Raw genomic sequence first — 17,417 nt, forward strand, 5'->3', positions numbered from 1 at the left:
TCAAAAAAAAAAAAAAAAAAAAAAAAAAAAACCCAACTGGGTACGGTTAATATGAGGATTAAATAAAACATGGGGAAAAAGAGAGCTGTATACTGTCCAATCAATAGCTATTACCTTTTATTACTATCATTATACCTATATTTTAAAAAGTATATTCATATATCTCCACACATATACTAAAATATGCCCATAACATCTTATCTTCCATATGCAACATCTCCCATTATTACACATCACTCATTGATCGGCATGTTGTTAGAAGTCTTTTTAAGATAATAATGTGGTATAATATAATCTATTGATGATCCCGTAAAGCAATTTAAGAATCGTTTTTAAGGACTGCAAACAATGAATATCTAAAATGGAGGTTGTCTCCAGATTAAGTTAGAGAAGCAAAAACTAAAAATGACACCATAGATATTTGGTTGCTGAGTCATGCTTTAACTAGTTAAATGACAACAATTCTTTTAAAATTCAGGGGGCACAAAAAACCCTCTGTTCATCTATGGTTCTCCTAGTATTCACAGAAGTCTCTTCCTTGAATTATCTGACTGAACATGTGGTAATTGTTGTTCTTTAATATGATTTCATGAGTTCAACTTTCTAATAATTATACAACATGTTGTTTCTGGTAATAACATTTTTGGTATTACTTTATTGCTAAATAAAATAATGGAAAAACAAATTATTATTATTATTATTTTTTTGCTCAGAGTAGGGCAAGCATATTTGTGAGGTTCATTAGAATTTTGCAAGAATAGTATAATATGCTAATAATTTCAAATATTTTGCTGTGAAGGGGTTCCAGTTCAGAGAAAATGTGTTTTAGAAACCAGTCTATCCCAGTAGCCACAAGAGAAAAATCAGATTAAAACTATTCCCTAGATATATTACATAGTTTATGCTATACTAAAAATGAAGGTACTCTCTTTATGTAAAAAAATCATTCTAACAAGGGGAAAAAATGAGAACCAAGACCTGTCATGTAAAGGTACAAGATCCGAGTAATGAGTGTAACTGTATTGTATACCTAGAATGTACCAATAAACTCAATAAAAAGAAAAAAAAAATCATTCTGGGGCTGGGGATTTAGCTCAGTGGTTCCGGAGCCTGCCTCACAAGCGCAAGGGCCTGGGTTCAATTCCCATACCAAAAAAAAAAGTCATTCTGCACCCTGTGGTGGCACATATCCGTAATTCCAGCACTCCAGGAGGCTGACGTAGAAGGACTGCAAGTTTGAGCCCTTCCTGGACAACATGGCTTAGTGAGATAGTTTTAAAATAAAAAAAAAAAATTTCAAAAGGCCTGGAGATGTAGCTCAACGTTAAGGTCCTAGGTTCCATCTCTAGTACCACATACACACATGAAAATGTCATCCTGAAACTTATGGCCTTTCAATTTCTATTTGGAGGGCAGCTTTATCTCAGTGTGCATCGGGAAGTCACAGAAATTTCTGAGACACAAGGAAATATATGAATTAAATGTGTTGCTTCTTGTCTTCCAAGAACTTTATGCCTTTTGCCTTAGTAAACATATACAATTACTAAATTATCAATGGTATTTTGGCTGTCAGATTAGTCAAGTGAAGTCTATTTTAGCCTATAATATAGGTGAGCTACTATACTTTAGTCTTTTCCTTCCCTTGAAACAACTTAAGTCAGAGATGCGCAGAATTTTATTGCTGGAAAGGTGCCTAGAAATCATGTTCCCCAGGGTTCACATAATCGAATGCTTAAGGGCCCTGGGAGAAACAGAGGTGGCTGAAGTGAGCATGCTGGTGTAAGGCTTGCCCTTTTCTCAGAGGGATGCAGATCATTCTCTTTGCAGCTACAGCCAGATGTGGGAATTGTGAAGGGTGGGGGTGTTTTAAGATAAGCAGCAACTTCTGTATGTTATATGAAATGTCTCACTTTGAAATGTTTTTAATGCAAATGAATGAGAATGAAAGAGAACTACTCTGCAGGTCACATCAGAGTTGGTTTCGGGGTTGCCGATCTGCAGCTTAGGATCCAAGCCAACCACCTAATTTTACAACCAAGAAAACAGACTCCGAGCCACGAAGAGATGCTGTAGACCCCATCCCAATGTCTTTATATGATGCTAAATACTTGAACGATACTTCAAGTATTTAGGGATCTCTTCTTTCATTTCCACATTCGAAAACACTCCTTGGCCCAGGGGCTAATGAGAGTGGGAAACAGAGATGTGCTGGGATAAAGTGTTGTCCACCACCCTGTCATACCGTCAGGCTGCCCTGCCTGCACGTGCATGATAAAAGCGGGGCTTACGGTCTGAGAGAGGACCGAGGGGGAAGCCTGCACCGCACCTCCCTTTCAGTATTCTTGCTAGCAAATCATTTTTCTACACTGTGAAAGATAGTCCGATAGAGTTACATTTCACTAGAGTGATGACCTCACAGGAGTGATTACAGCACAGAATCCAGTATATGTGGGTATTCTTGCATATTATTTTGACTTTTACTCAACAACTAAAATTTGGTGTCTAAAGGTTATCAGTCATGAAAGAATGATGCTATTTCCTAGAGCCACACTGACTCTTCAGCGCTGGTTATATATCTAGTGAGAAAGTGAAATCTTCAAATATTTGTGAGAAGTGCTAAAATATTTGTTTGTAAGTTTCATTATCAAGTAAAGTGTTTCTAAGTGAACTTTAATGCTCCAAGCATGAAATTATCTATATACTTATGTTAAAAGGCTATATTTACGTTTTCCACACTAGCATATTTTCTAAATTCACTCACTACAGGTTTGGGAATACACACAAAAATAAAGTTCATAAAAAGAACATATCTGCTACTGAGAGGCAGATATACTGAGGGAATTACACAGGGTTAATACTGAAGGGAAGGGAGTGTTTCTGATTAATAGAAACTCTAGGCTAGCATGTACATTGTTTGGGACTCCTGCCCTGCTAAAAATTCCTAAATAAGTAATTTATTCTTCAGCTTTGTTGAAAAAAGGTATTTAATTCTCACTAGGATGTTTCAAATCACACAAAAGGATGGCATTTTCGTTCGCTGCATGGCCGTCTGGAAGAAAATAGCTTGTGGTTTGATACAGTGTCTGTTGCCTTGGACAGAAAGAGCTGGGAGCTGGCAAAGCGCTTAGTTCCTGATTAATTGTGTTACGTGCAAGGAGACAACACTTCATGCTTTGTAGAACTAGAGTGTTGAGGGGAGACAGAAAGCACAGTTGGAAAATGGTGTCTGATGACACAGTTTTTCTTGTAACTGACTCAGAAGGAGCCACGCTGAGGGCTGCTGATGATACTTTCTTCAGTAATCTCAGGGAGTGCCAGTCTACGGCAGGTGCTGTCTGTGGCCCAGAGGTAGGCGGGAGGGGGCAGGCGAGATGGGGGTGGTTACACAGCAGATGACTATGAGAAGCGTTTTCTCTTGTACCTGAGCATTTTAGAATTAAGCAAATATTAAATATTAGGCTACTGGGATCAAACTCAGCATCTAGGAAAGAATATTGTGGTGGCAGCAGAACAAGTAAGATCGTAGCATCTCATTTCTCACTTGGGAATTCATCTGCAAGAGTATAGTTTTCATCTCCAGAAGTTCAATTTCAGTGTTGCGTGCCCTCCATGTGCCTTACCTCATATGTTCCAAATTTCATCTAGCTTCTTAAACATATGAAACATGCTTATCACCCTTCAGTGTCCTTGTTTAACAACTCTACTCCCTGTGCCATTATTGGGTCTGTTTCTATTCTTCTTATTCTTTTTTTTTTTAATGGCTAATACTTTCCTGATTCTTTGTATGAATGCTAGGTTTATATTGAATGTTAAACATTGTGAATTTTACTTTTTGGGGCATTGGAAGTTTTTCCACAAAAATTCTCCAGGTTTTTTTCCAGAAAGCAGTTGAGTTAAATGCAAAGTTTGATTCTTTTGAGTCTAGCTTTGATGTTTTATTACTTGGGATCAAAGCAGTATTTAGGAGTGATTTTTTTCCTGTTCTGAGATGAAACACTTCTGAATATGCTATCTGATGCCTAGGAATTACAACATTTCTCACTCTGGCTGGTGTGAACAGAAACTGCTTTCTGACTCTTGACAATCACTGGGGCTTGTTGTTTCTATTCCCTTTGGGCAGGTACCCACCCAGAAGCATCATAACCTAAGGAGGTCCCTTTGCTGATCTGCAGGCCGTTTCTCTGATTAGCTCTCTCCTCTCTGGTACTCTGTCCTGCAAATTCTAATCTCCTTGGACTCCCAGCTCCATCTTCTCAATTTAGGGAGACTAGGAGCTCTGCCAGGCTTGACTCTCCTGTATACAGCTGAAACATCCTCCAGACAGAGGACTGGAGCAACCTTATGGCTCCTTTGTTTTCTGTCCCCCAGAGATCACTGCCTTTTGTTATCTGAGGTCCACTGTCTTGAAACCATTGTTTCTTATATACAGTATGTCCAGATTGTTAAAATTGTTCTGTGTAGGAGGTAAGTCCAGTCTCTGTTACTCCATCAGGGCTGGAAATAGAACTTCCTGGCTTTGAGTTTTGACCCTACACTTATTATAATGTGATTTTGAAAGAACTCCTAAGCCACCTCCTCTTTTTTGCCCATTTATTAAATGAGGATAATGAATAATCAAATGGAATCTTTTATGGGAAAACATGTTATAATCTACAAGTTTAGAGAAAGGAACATTCATAGATGAGAATCAGCTTTTATTTTATTTTTTTGGTACCAGGGATCGAACTAGGGTTCTTGTGCTTTCAAGGCAGGTGGTGGAACCACTGAGCTAAATCCCCGGCCCAAGAATCAGCTTTTAAATGAAGATCCTAACATGTATAAATACCGAATAGTTTCTCTGGTGTGAAAAAGTATAATGGTACATAAGATCCTAATGATATAATTGACAATGTGAAATAGGAAGAAAAGGGCTAAAGGTGTAGGGAAAGTGAGAAGGGTAGGTGAAAGGAAATAAGGAAAAATAAAAAAATATGAGAAAATGAAAAACTGGAAATAAAGTATTTGTAAATAGGGAAGGGAGGAGGGGGTGAAGGGAGGGCAGGGATAAGGGGAAAAAATGAGAACCAAGACCTGTCATGTAAAGGTACAAGATCCCAATGATGAATGTAACTGTATTCTATACCTAAAATGTACCAGTAAACTCAAAGAGAGAAATAATTAAATAAATAAATAAATAAATAAATAAAGGTCCTAAACCAGGTGTGGTGGCACACGCCGGTAATCCCAGCTACTTGGAAGGCTGAGGTAGAATGATCACAAATGCCAGCCTGGGCATCTTGGCAAGATCCTATCTAAACACAGGTGGGGAGTGAGGACTGAGGATGTATAGGTCAGTGCTTCCTGGGTTCATTCCTCCGTACAACCAGACAGACAAAGGACAAGGCTCAATGACCCTCTTTCCTTGTTGGCAGTGGCGATAACCTGAGCCCTTTTCTCTTGCTTATTTGTTGACTTCTTGCCAACTGATGACCTTGACCCTTCCCTTTGGATCTCCTTGTGAAGTGCCCACAGGCCAAACAAACAGCTTGCCTCTACCCAGAACCCATGAAGAAAACCCAAATTTGTCTGAAATATTTTGCCAAAGCTACACCAACACAGGATTGTAAAACCATCAACAGAATCTATGTAATTTTGTAGTAATAAAAATTTCATTTTTCTTACTTACATCTTAATTTAAAATAATAATTTGCAGTAAACTGTGAAAGTTAAAGAATGCATACAACTATTAATTGAGAACATCTGCCCACTCTTATAACTATATAGACATCACTCAGCTTATGTGCAGTATCTTACCATTTGAAATGAAAAGATTTTTCATTAAAGGAATGATTCTTCTGACATTAAAATTCTAAGTTACTAATGCAGTAGTAACATGAGTGAAAAAATAATGAAATCCTATGGCTTTTTTATTGCGTGTATATTTAGGCCAAACCAGTGTGAGGCAGCTAGATTAATTACTTTTATACTGTTAAGTACTGTACATAGTTAATTATTTCATCTAAGTCGTGTCTGAGCCAAACCTGTGAATTACTATTCATGCCGGGCAATGATGATAATTTATGTACTCCCTCCATGCTACAGCTTGTTAATATATTATTTTTGATTTGAAACTAGACATTAAAAGTTTGTAAGAGGCTTTTAAAGACTACCCCATGGCATAAATTCTAAAATTATCAATCTCAAAATTACGGTTGATGGCATGCTATGATAGGAATTTATTTAGATGATGGAGTTATAATAGATTTTACTTGGAAAATTGTTCTTTTGTGTTTGTTCTGATCTCTTGACCCTTACTGTTGTCACTTGTGCATTTAGATTCTGCTTGATTCTACGACGTGGATGTTCTTTAGGCCCTTAGTTGTATTTCTGCACATCCGCGACATGTACGAAACCCGGTATCACCCACTCTCCCAACTGGTCACTCATATATTTGACTGTGCCTACAAACGCCCCATAACGTTGAGTGCTTAGAAAGATGTTCACAACAACCATGAACTCATCAAGCTAAGGTGATGACAGTAAATCCGGTTTTACAATGTAAAATCAGCTTTTGAAGACTTCAATAACCAGCTCCCAGAACTGTTTTATACATAGTCAAGTCCTTTCATAGAGAATCCTTTCAATGATTTATAAATTCAAAACGTGAATTTCAAGACACACCATTCAATGTAAAAAGAAAAAAGAGGAAATCATAAGGATGAAAAATATAATTAAAATAAAGAGAGGTATTATGGAGCCTGCTTGTCTTCCCGGGGTGGCCCTGAAGGAGCCACCTTAGCATGATCTGAAAGCAAAGCTATCTCAGGCCTCTCCTCAAACCTCCTAGGTCAGAATCTGCACTATAAGAAGACTCCCCAGGCGATCTGGGTGTTCATTAAAATTTGAGGCATGCTAGTCTGGAGGTGTATTTAGTAGGCACTTAAACTTGTGCATGAATTATGTAACCTGGAGAGGCTACGCATCGGGACACGAGCCCACACTGCTGGAGTGCGGCTGCCCATGGAGAGAAGCTGAATCCGGAACCGGCAAACAGGGCTTCTGGAGACCCGGTTTCTAGGGGGAGATTTTAGATTATGGAGGGAGAAAAGCCCGAAATAAGGCAAATGGAAACAAAATATATTTCACAAAACATAATACTTGTCAGCTTCATTCCTATAACGCAGGAAAAAAAATATCGCTGGTCCTTTGGTCAAAGCATCCATTCTTGTTTTAGAGGAATTAGTGTCTAAAAGAATGTGGCGAGCTCCAACTATTCTCAAAGCACATTTTAACTTCTTTTCATTTCTATGAAGTGTGCAAGTTTTGACCATAAGTAATTTTAACTAACAACTGTTCTGTTTAAAAAGCAGGCCCTTCTGCACAATTCTCCTTTCTTACAGAAGTTTTCAAACCTTTCAACCACTAGAGGTCTGTATTACCTGTTTTTAAAAATCACGACTAACTGGCTGAGACTTTCACCTCTTTAAGGCATAACCGGGAAATAAAAACTACAACATTTTAAGACATGAAGAAAATCTAATAGGAACCCTTCCATTTGGAAAGAGACTAAGACTCCTCTGCTATTTCTGGGAGACAGCTGAGCACACCTTCATACTCCTAAACACAGAAAGCAACGGACAGTCACAAATCGAGGAAGAAAATTTATTTTCTGCAAAGGACCTGTGCAAATAGTCTCTCCGTATATTTAAGATCTCTGTTTTAATGTTAAAGTTTAAAGTATTTATTTTCCTATTGGAATGAAAGAAAAACTGAAGTAACTAAGTTAATTCTCAGTTCATTTAAAACAACAATTTTAACACTTTTAGGAGGAGTTTTAAATATTGACTTTCTTTTGTCGGTCATACTATATTAGTTCAAAAATTAATTTTCTTTCAGGCTCTTAATGGAAACTAAAGTTCTTAAAAGGCTCTTCTGAGATTCTGTAAACTAACGCCTGAACCTGGGCTCGCCTGGTTAGATTTTCGTAGAGTCATGATGCTTTCTGGTTGTACCTACTGTGAGTTGGGTTTCCTGAGTTTTCACTGTGCTCCTCGTTCACGTGGAGATTTTCAAGAGCAGTCCATTGGGGTTTCCCCTCTGCCAGCAGCACCCCGGGCTATGAGCCTTCCAGAAGCCTGAAAATGAGGTTTCTCATTTATAGGAGCACCTTATTAGAAATGATAAAAACCCTCCCATGGCATATGGAGCAAACCCCCTGAAATATCACACATTCATATATTCACATATTTAAACAAAACGGTAGAAAATATCACAGATGTAAAAGCTGTAATTTACTGAGTACTGCAGCGGGGGTTCGGATTCTGATGCTAGATTTCATAGATTCTAATTACATCTGCATTTGGAGTAAGTGGCTACATTGGTTGCCAGGCAAGGTGTAATGATAAGAGGCTTCCCTCTTTTAAAAGGCATGATTACATAATGTTCCTGGCCTGGGCCGGCTCTGGAAGCACAAAGCTGGTCTAGTGTGGCTTCCCCCTCACTTTATTAAAACACAACAATTTGCCGGGGTTATTTGGCAGATCAGCTGGATTCATTTCAAAGGCTAATATTTAACAGTGGAGAAAATAACCCATCCCAAATCCTTTTAAAATATCTTTTCCATATAGTTGCAGTTAAATTGCCTAGTGTTTTATACAGATCTCGAGCTGGGACTCAAGAATAATTTTAGTAATATCTTGCATTGCTTGTCTACATAATCCAAATTATCAATTTGACAGCAAAAGGAAACTAATACACAGTGCCGTAATTTGCACCGCAGACCACATTATTTAAAGTAGTTAAGTTTTCTTAGTCTCTTGTTGTATTTCTGCCTATGGCTTGTGGCGTATGAATTAGCAATTTTCCTCCCTGAAATGTGACAGAAAACTATTTGCTTTACTCTGTCCCGAGTATCTCTCAGAGCTCCTGACTCTATTATTCAGATGATGTAGCTTATACTTGCACACAATATCAGCACAAACCTGTAATTAAATACTAGCAGAGTGTTCACTTATATGAAAAAAAAATGCTGCCGTTATAGCAGTTAAACAGTAGCAGCAAGATTATAAACACCGAGAAACTTGGTGGGTTACCACAGGGACAGAAATGGTTAGAAGCAAGGAATTGGAGTGAGTCCCAAATTCTGGTCTTGACCCTGGCCCCAGTTAGTAATGTGCGCAATTTAGACTCAGTTTCTGGGAACATAGTAAAGGCAATCAGAGAACTTAGTGTATGTGTTTGTTTTCTGTTTTTGTTTGATTAAGAAAAAAATGAAGATGGACTGATTAAATAGTGCCTGACAGCAGTAAGTGTCCAATTAATACTATTTTCGTGATCTCTCCTGTCTTCATTTATAGGGTGTCATATAATACGATGACATAATCTTGCTTATATGTCCAAGTATTGTGAGACACAGACAGCTGGATGTGTGTGATGCGGTGCTCATGGACTGTTCTTCCAAAGTTTTTACCCTAAACACTAGATTACAAGTTGGGGTAGGGGAGTTTCAAAGGATTGGAGATTTTTATCCTTTTTTTTTGGTTTTTAAAAGACAATGCCATTTAGACTACTTTATGTCTCACTTTTTTCTGGCCTGAATGATGAATCACATTTGTGACTCTCTGCAGACAGATATTGCATTCTGAAAAGGAATGAACTGAGACAGAAATCATTTTCATAGTAGTTAAAACAATTGAAGTAAAGAATCTGTTCAAATTCAGGGACTGTAAAGAAAAACACGATCTTGCTTAAAATGCTATCTTCAACCCTTTCATTATTCTAAACTTCTGATTTAGAGAAGTTTATTTTCGCTAAAATAGCGTAGCATTTTCTTCAGGAGGGAAACTTGTGGGAGAGGAATTTGAAGGAAGTTGTGACTGACTAGCTGTTTATTAAGGATGGAACACTGATTAAACTACAGGCATTCTTTCACTCATCCCATCTTCCAGTACTATTGGGATTTAAAATTAGAATTGCCATATTTTGCAGTGAACACTGAAGAGAACAGTGACCAGACACTGACACTGGAAAGGTTTTTTTCTGAGGAGAGGGACTAGACTCTACAGTTTGGCCTCTGTGCAGCAATTTCGAAGAACACTGGCCTCACAAAAGCAGTACACGTCTCCTGAAACCAGAGGCACTCACTCACACATATAGAAGTTCAGGTCAGTTTGAACCAGTTCTCATGATGTGAGAAAGAGAAAACTTCTTATTTAAGGTTATGTATTGTGTTTTCTCAAAATGTTTTAATTCCTTACACAACTGCTTTTATATACTTTCAATAATCTAAGCAGTACTGGGAAAGACATTCCTGAATAGTTATAAATAAATAGCCACAGTTGTACTATTAACTAGCCCTAAGACCTGGAATTCTACCAGAAAAGTACTTCTTGGCCTATAATGTATTTTAGCGAGCCTGCCAACCACTTGGAATCAAACCCCCGATCTTTCTGTCAACTTAACGCTTTCAGAGCCTCTTTTTAGTTCTGTAGACTATGCAGGCAGGAGTCATCTGTGAGACCCAGGAAGGAGAAAGGGATGCTCCGAACAGTTCTAGAGAAGATGACAAGAGGTCACAGGCAGAAAGCTCTGTAAAGGGACACAGATTCTGCTAAAGGCCATTTTATTGCTTTTCTATCTTTGGCTCTCCTGACGAGTTCTCTGAATACAATTTAGCTCAATTTGCTGAAAAAATATTTTGATAAAATAGCGCGTGGGGTTTAAAACCATTGTTGTGGAGTGATCAAGTATACAGCTGTGATCTACATTAAAAAATGTTCTGGATACAAATCAGGATATTACTGGTTTGACAGTTATTCAAGTCACAAACTTTCTATGGCTTAGAGATCTCTTAGAGATACTTATTCGACAAAACAATACTTTATTACATAAGGAAGAGTAATGGCATTTTTTTTTCATCAGAAATCATATTATTTTCAAGACCTCTTTAGTTACGGAACTTCCTCACTGTGGTTTTTCTCCTTGATGGATTTGCATTTTTCTCATCCTGCTCCTGATCACTTCCCATGTTTTACTCTTGGGGACACCTCTAGGTGAGATTGTGGGGCATGGGGGAATGCGTGACATCACAGATGCTTGCTTGTCTTTTCCTTGGCCCATCTCTATAGTAACTAACTCTTGCTTAAGCAGGTAGGAGAGGAACTGTAGAAAATCAAATTAGCGGGAGAGAAGCCATTAGTCTTTATTTTCTTGTTTTCAACATGCAAACAGTTTGTTAAATATGCTTCTTTAATCCTCTTTAGAAAATCTCAAAGAATGGCAGGACAGGAAAAAAGCATGGGAATTATTTTTAAAACATCAAGAATAAAAATCAGAATTGTTTCTTCTCATTCAGACTATCTGTACATTTTTAGAGTTGGTTCGTTTGAAATTTTCCACTAAACAATTTTACTGCTACTTAAATGTGAATGAATGGTACACACACAGCCCCAAATATATCTCTTTATATACAATCTGCTTTGTTGGACTTGAAGATAAAATAATTTAAAGGGAATGACAGCATATGAAATTATTTTTCATTCAGTGGTATCTCTACAACTGAAATATATTTCTGTATGTATCTCAGAAGAAAGAGCCTAATGGCAACTCTGTACAGCTCCAACTCACTACTGCTTGAAGAGTTGCATTTGTTGGCCCCAAAACACAAGATGACAGATCAGTACTGTAGGCAAAGTGCATTTAAAGTACACCAGAGGTGGCTGGGGATTTTGCTCAGTGGTTCTGCCACCTGCCTCGCAAGCACAAGGACCTGAGTTCCATCCCTGGTACCAAAAAAGAAGAAGAAAAAATAGTATACCAGAAGCAACAAGCAAGATTGTTAGATGTCTGGAAGGCATTGATAAAAATTGCAGGTTTCTAATGATTGCATTTAGAGGTGGTACCATAGAACCAACCAGTGAGGACTGAGCAGTGGACCTGATGTTCTTTTAAAATCTACAACTTTATTTAAAAGCATTCTAGGTTTTAAAACAATTTAGAGTTTAAATTCCAACAGTTTCCTTTCTAAATATGCCTTTAGTCTCTGTCAGGTCCCACCCACCCATACTTTATGTCACTTTTGTTATATACTCTTCCTCTGCTGTTCCCAAGGATGCTGTCTCACTCGCTGTGGCAACAGTACTTCCTCAAGGCCTGTACCCTTTGCTTAGTCATCTCCCAGTTGTTCTTTTCTTTTCTTTTCTTCTTTTCTTTTTTTGGTACTGGGGATCAAACTTGTAATTGTGCTTGCAAGGCAGGCGGCAGAACCGCCCTGTTCTTTTCTTATTAAGCAAGTTTTCCCTAACCACCACTCTTTTAAAGCTGTAGTGCCCTGCCTCTACATCTGCACAGTACTGCACTGTTTTCTATAAACACGGGATTTTGGGTTTTTTTTTGTCCATTTTGCTCACAACTTTCTGCCTAATGCTGAGAACTGTGTTTTCCACGCAAGGGTCCAAAAGCACTTACGCAATGAACGGCAGCAGAGTCTGTGGCAAAGTAAAGTTCCAAAGAGGAACACCTTGTGTTCAGCAATCACCTTAAGTTAGAAACATTCTTAGCGTCCTGGCTTTTTGGATATTCCATTTCAGAGCCAGAGGAAAGAAACTTTGGTGTTACCTGTTGTCACGGTTCACAAAAGCTGCAAGCTGAAATGTCCCTGGGCTTCGACAGTTAAAGAAATGTGTGAAGGTAGAAGCGATGCCCCAGCAGTGGCGGGGGCTGGGACAAGGAGGAGTTTACAGAGTGCCTGCGCTTTGGATGTGACACCGAAATTTTAAACACAGCCCAGTATGAGGAAAACCACTCACTTCTATCTTCAAAAATCCTCTTTGGCTGCCAGCTGTGGCCAATGGAGTCAAGAAGACATTTTCTAAGTTACAATGGGTTTTCTATCTTTTTCTTTTTTAACCGTGAACTCAGGCTTGGATATGTGCCTGACTCCATATCGGGACAGGAATATTCAACGGATCAAATCAAATTACATTTGCTTCCCAACTAAATTGTATATCGCCCTCCCCTCTTGTGAGAGAAATGGTCCCTCTTGGGTCCTCAGCGTCTGATTATTGCTAACCTAATTGATTTGCAACATTTCATTAATAAAGTTAACTAAAACTAATTATACATATTGAATAAAAGTTTTCTGTGAAATGAATTTTTCTATTTAGCTTAAGGGTCTTAATTGTTAGACTGAATTACTGAAGAAGACTAAAGAATTACTTCCTCTTGGGATATATATATATATATATATATATTCCAGTTTTTTCTGCAATCAATATAGATTAAAGGATGCTGACACTAGGAAACTAGAAAACAAAAAAGTTTAATACAAAAGTTAGAGATGTTGAAGTATCTTCTCAAGGAGATAAAATCATAAAATAGGTTACACAAATCTCTTTATAGATAGTCTTCATGTTACACTATGTTTATTACTTTTGTCGTATTTTCTTAAGGACTCTAAAATAAGTTACAATTTAAAATTTATTTGCATTTCTCGTTGAATTCACAGTGCAGACTTCCCTTCAGTTAATTGGTGTGCACATAACGTGTTCTACACTTTTTAATTCTGATAGTATGTTTTGTCTAATTAATCTCTGATTAAATTTCAATTCTGGGAGGTGTCCAGGAGGAGTCTCATCCCAAACCTAGCTGATGCACTGTGGGTCAATACTTTCCACAGGACCACTTCCATTGTTCCTTATTTGTTCACTTGTGCACAGATAAAACACACTATACATGAAACAATGTCTAGCGTTCATTGATGGTTAAGGGTTGAGCAAGTTACATCTGTTTCAATAGGGTTATACAATAATCTTTAATATTGTGAGATGCTGTTATTATTGTCATTAGTGATTCCAATTCGATATTTCACTCAGCCCAAGTAGATTTCCTGCTTTGCATTGTCGAGGAAGACAGTTGTTTCACTCCCATTTCCCACCCTTCTCTGCACACTGACTGCACTGAAGGGAGAAGGAGGTCCTGAAAAGCCCCTCTTGCTTTTCTCTTGGACTGGGAACAATCCCAAGCACCTAAGATGTGCACTCTTGGTCAGTGATGGCACTTACCCTCTGCTTAGTTCTGTCTGTTTCCTTATGGGGCCCATTCTGTGTGCAAAAGTATTTGACTTTGCCTGGATGAGAGGAGGAAGTACACTACTCCTAGCTGGATTTTGGCCTCACAGTACCATGTACCTGTTGTCCCAGGGCTCTTTGAGTGAGCCTAGTATTTGTTTAAATTCTGGAAGGGTATCAAAGGCCTATTCCGATAACTGATTATCTTCTACTGAGTGTGTATTGCACTACATTTCTGAGCTATTCTAAACCTATCTGGAATTTAACGAATTACTCCTATATGCCTCCTAAGTCTTCTTTTCTTTTAATTAAATTCTTAAAAATTTTCTAGTACCAGGGATTGAACTCAGGACCTTGTATTTGTAAGGCAGGTGACAGACCACTGAGCTAAATCCCCAGCCCCCTCCTAAGTCTTCTTTTTTTTTTTCCAGCTTTAATTGAGTTTATTGGTACATTTCCTAAGTCTTCTTAAAAGGAATATCTAATAAATTGAAGAGAGAAGATGACAATATTACTGTGCTAGTTGAAAGTTTTTCCTTCTAGCAAAACAGCTTCTAAATTTAGAGAGTAGTTCTCTAAACTCCTTCATTGTTAAAACTATAAATAGTAACCTAAGTTGAAGTAGTGTCTCTGGCATAGTCAGCTATGTGTTAAGCATATCTGGCCGTATTATTTTACCAAAAGAACATATTATTTTAGCAAAAATATAATATTATAGATAAACTATAAATAGTAGATAATATAGAGTAGACCTGTTTAGTCTAAAAAACAGTATTTTGTTTGTTTGTTTGTTTCTTAAAGCAACCACAAATAGCTGTTTTCCTTGCGTCTTTCCCATTGATAAATTTCTGGGACTGATGTTTTAAAATTACACACTGGGTCCGAACTTCTGCTATTTACGTTTTCATATAAAAATGATATTATTAAATGTGTAAGGAGAATATTGGCTGGATATTTACATCACTTTGTCACAGCTATCCATGTAACTTTCTTAACTCTTATGTTTCAGTAACACAAAGACAAGTTTGTTTTCAATTTTTTTGCCTTCTGTAATCATTAGTTTGGGGGACAAATGCAAATGAATTGCTAGGTAAAAGTGACTGAGAAGTAACAAAGGGTGATGTTCTATTAATGGGGTCATATTATTGGACCCATATGATGACTAAGGATTTAGAGAATATAATATAACATGGGTGCTTATAGCAACTAAAAATAAAAACAAGCTACTGTTACACACATATGTTTATAAATCAAAACAGAAACTTGTAATATTATGTATACTTCTATAAAAAAGGGTTCTAGTACTTACTTTGCTTGGCTCTTAAAATTGCTTAAAAAATAAATCAGCTTTAAGACACATCTATCATTGTAGCAAAACTAAAACCTTATTAAAGTGTTTTGGTAGCGGGGATCGAACTCAGGATCTTGTACTTGCAAAACATGCAGTGGAACTGCTGAGCTACATCCCCAGCCCACAGAAGTTTTGCTTACTTGGAAATGTCAAGAATATAGGTAGGTAAACACATCAACAATCATATATGATAATATTTAGCTCACACAACTGTAATTATCTCTTTTCTCAATTTTTTTCCCAGTACTGGGGATCTTAGGACCTGTATTTGCCAGGCAGACATGTCACCACTGAGCTACATCCTTAGCCCTCTTTTCTCAATTTTTAAGACATCAAGAATCTCTGAGTTTAGGGGAGTACACAAAATACTTAGCTCCATGTGTGGGCTGTGTGTGTGTGTGTGTGTGTGTGTGTGTTCTGGGAATTGAACCCAAGGCCTCCCACAGGCTATGCATGTGCTCTACCACTGAGCTACACACCCAGCCCTATTTATCCCTTATGTTGTAATAGTTGAGCAAATAGAAAAAAAGAAAGAGATCACTGAGAAGTATATCCCCAATAATGTAACACTGAAAAAACTGAATTTCAAAAATATTAAAAAATTTTCAAGTTAGAGTATAAAATCTTCTTACTACACAGCAGGCCACTGCATTATTAATAAAGTTGTTTATAGTATTCTACCCAATACAACTTTTGATGAGGATATAAATGTTCTATATTTGCACTGTCCACTAGTTAAGTGTGTCTACTCTGTACTTGAGTTGTGGCTAATACAATTGAGGAGGTAAAATTTAATTGTATTTCACTATAATTAATTTAAATTTCAATAGGCACATATGGCAAATGACTGTCATACTGGATGATACAGATCTATACATTTCAGCCATTAAATTTGTTTCTTTTAAAAATTCTTTTCAATGTCCTAATCAGATATTTACCTCTGAAGTAAGTAAATTTCAAAATAAACTCTTTGGACCTATAACACAAGCTCTGAAATTCTGTTTGCCTGGGGATGGTTAAAAATCAATAAGGGATCAGAGTTCCATAGTTGTAAGTTGGAAAAAATTTTAACGGGGTATTACAGAGTTCAGAAGTTCATTCCACAAACACTGTGCGTGTGTGTGTGTGTGTGTGTGTGTGTATGTATATCTAAGAGCTTGGGATGGGATCTTGGAAGGATTATTCTACAGGAGTGAACTTCGGGTTAGTGGCAGAACTGGTATGGAATTAGTTCCTCAATGAACAACAACAACAACAAAAGCTTCCTAGAATGAGATGTGTTTTGCTTAATAATCTGAAACTTGAAGCTTGAAAATGTTTGAAGTTTTCAAGTACGTTTTCTTCAGTATGCTGTTATTCTTAGGCAGAACATCATAGTTATTTTGGTAGATTTGCCACAGATGTGTGGATGTTAGGAAATGAAGACTTTGGAAATAGAGGAGAAGGGAGGTGGACCCAAGCTTCTCCTCCAGCAGGCATCCCAGGTATTAAGGTACTAACTGCTGCTTCTGTCTCTGCAGGGCCAGTGGGGTATTATGCAGAGAGAACTCTTGGCTAGCACTCTTGGGATGCGTCTTGTCTTTCTGTCTCCTTATCTGGGATATGTATTTTATCACATTGTTTCCAGGGTTGAACTGCTGCTGAAAACAAGTACAGCTCAGACTCCCAAATTTATGCATATTTTAAAAAGCAAAACAAAACAAATAACAAAATAACACACACTGAAAACACAATACATGCACACACACACGTCCTCAAACCAACCAAACCCAAACCTAAAGATACCCAGTGACAAAACTCTGTAGATGTTACTGTTTTTATCTTTGAGATTAAAACAGTCCTGGTTTCTGAACACCACTACCGTGGAGTCCCTTGTAGAAAGCATTTCATACTTGCCAATCTATCAAAGAATAAAGTCACAGGGCTGGGGATTTAGCTCAGTGGTGCCACCTCCTGCCTCATAAGAGCAAGGTCCTGAGTTCGATCCCCAGTACAAAAAAAAAAAAAAAAAAAAAAAAAAA

The 17,417-nt window shown here is 37.6% G+C and overlaps 1 protein-coding gene across 4 annotated transcripts in view; it reads right to left on the reverse strand.

The window, feature by feature from the left end:
* The window catches only part of Agtr1 (angiotensin II receptor type 1), a 32,118-nt gene that overhangs the window by 13,682 nt on the left and 1,019 nt on the right, over window positions 1–17,417 (reverse strand). For 2 of the 4 annotated variants that reach the window (XM_010625281.3, XM_010625280.2), the window contains exon 2: window positions 7,996–8,114. The exons of 1 other annotated variant lie outside the window; for it this stretch is intronic. The gene's annotated coding sequence lies outside the window, so the exon portion shown is untranslated. Of the gene's footprint in view, window positions 1–7,991; window positions 8,115–17,417 lie in introns of all 4 variants that reach the window. One more of the 4 variants, XM_010625283.3, reaches the window with a different exon arrangement.

The sequence above is a fragment of the Fukomys damarensis genome, unplaced genomic scaffold (genome assembly GCF_012274545.1).
Source record: "Fukomys damarensis isolate Sample0158 unplaced genomic scaffold, DMR_v1.0_HiC HiC_scaffold_37, whole genome shotgun sequence".
NCBI lineage: Eukaryota > Metazoa > Chordata > Mammalia > Rodentia > Bathyergidae > Fukomys > Fukomys damarensis.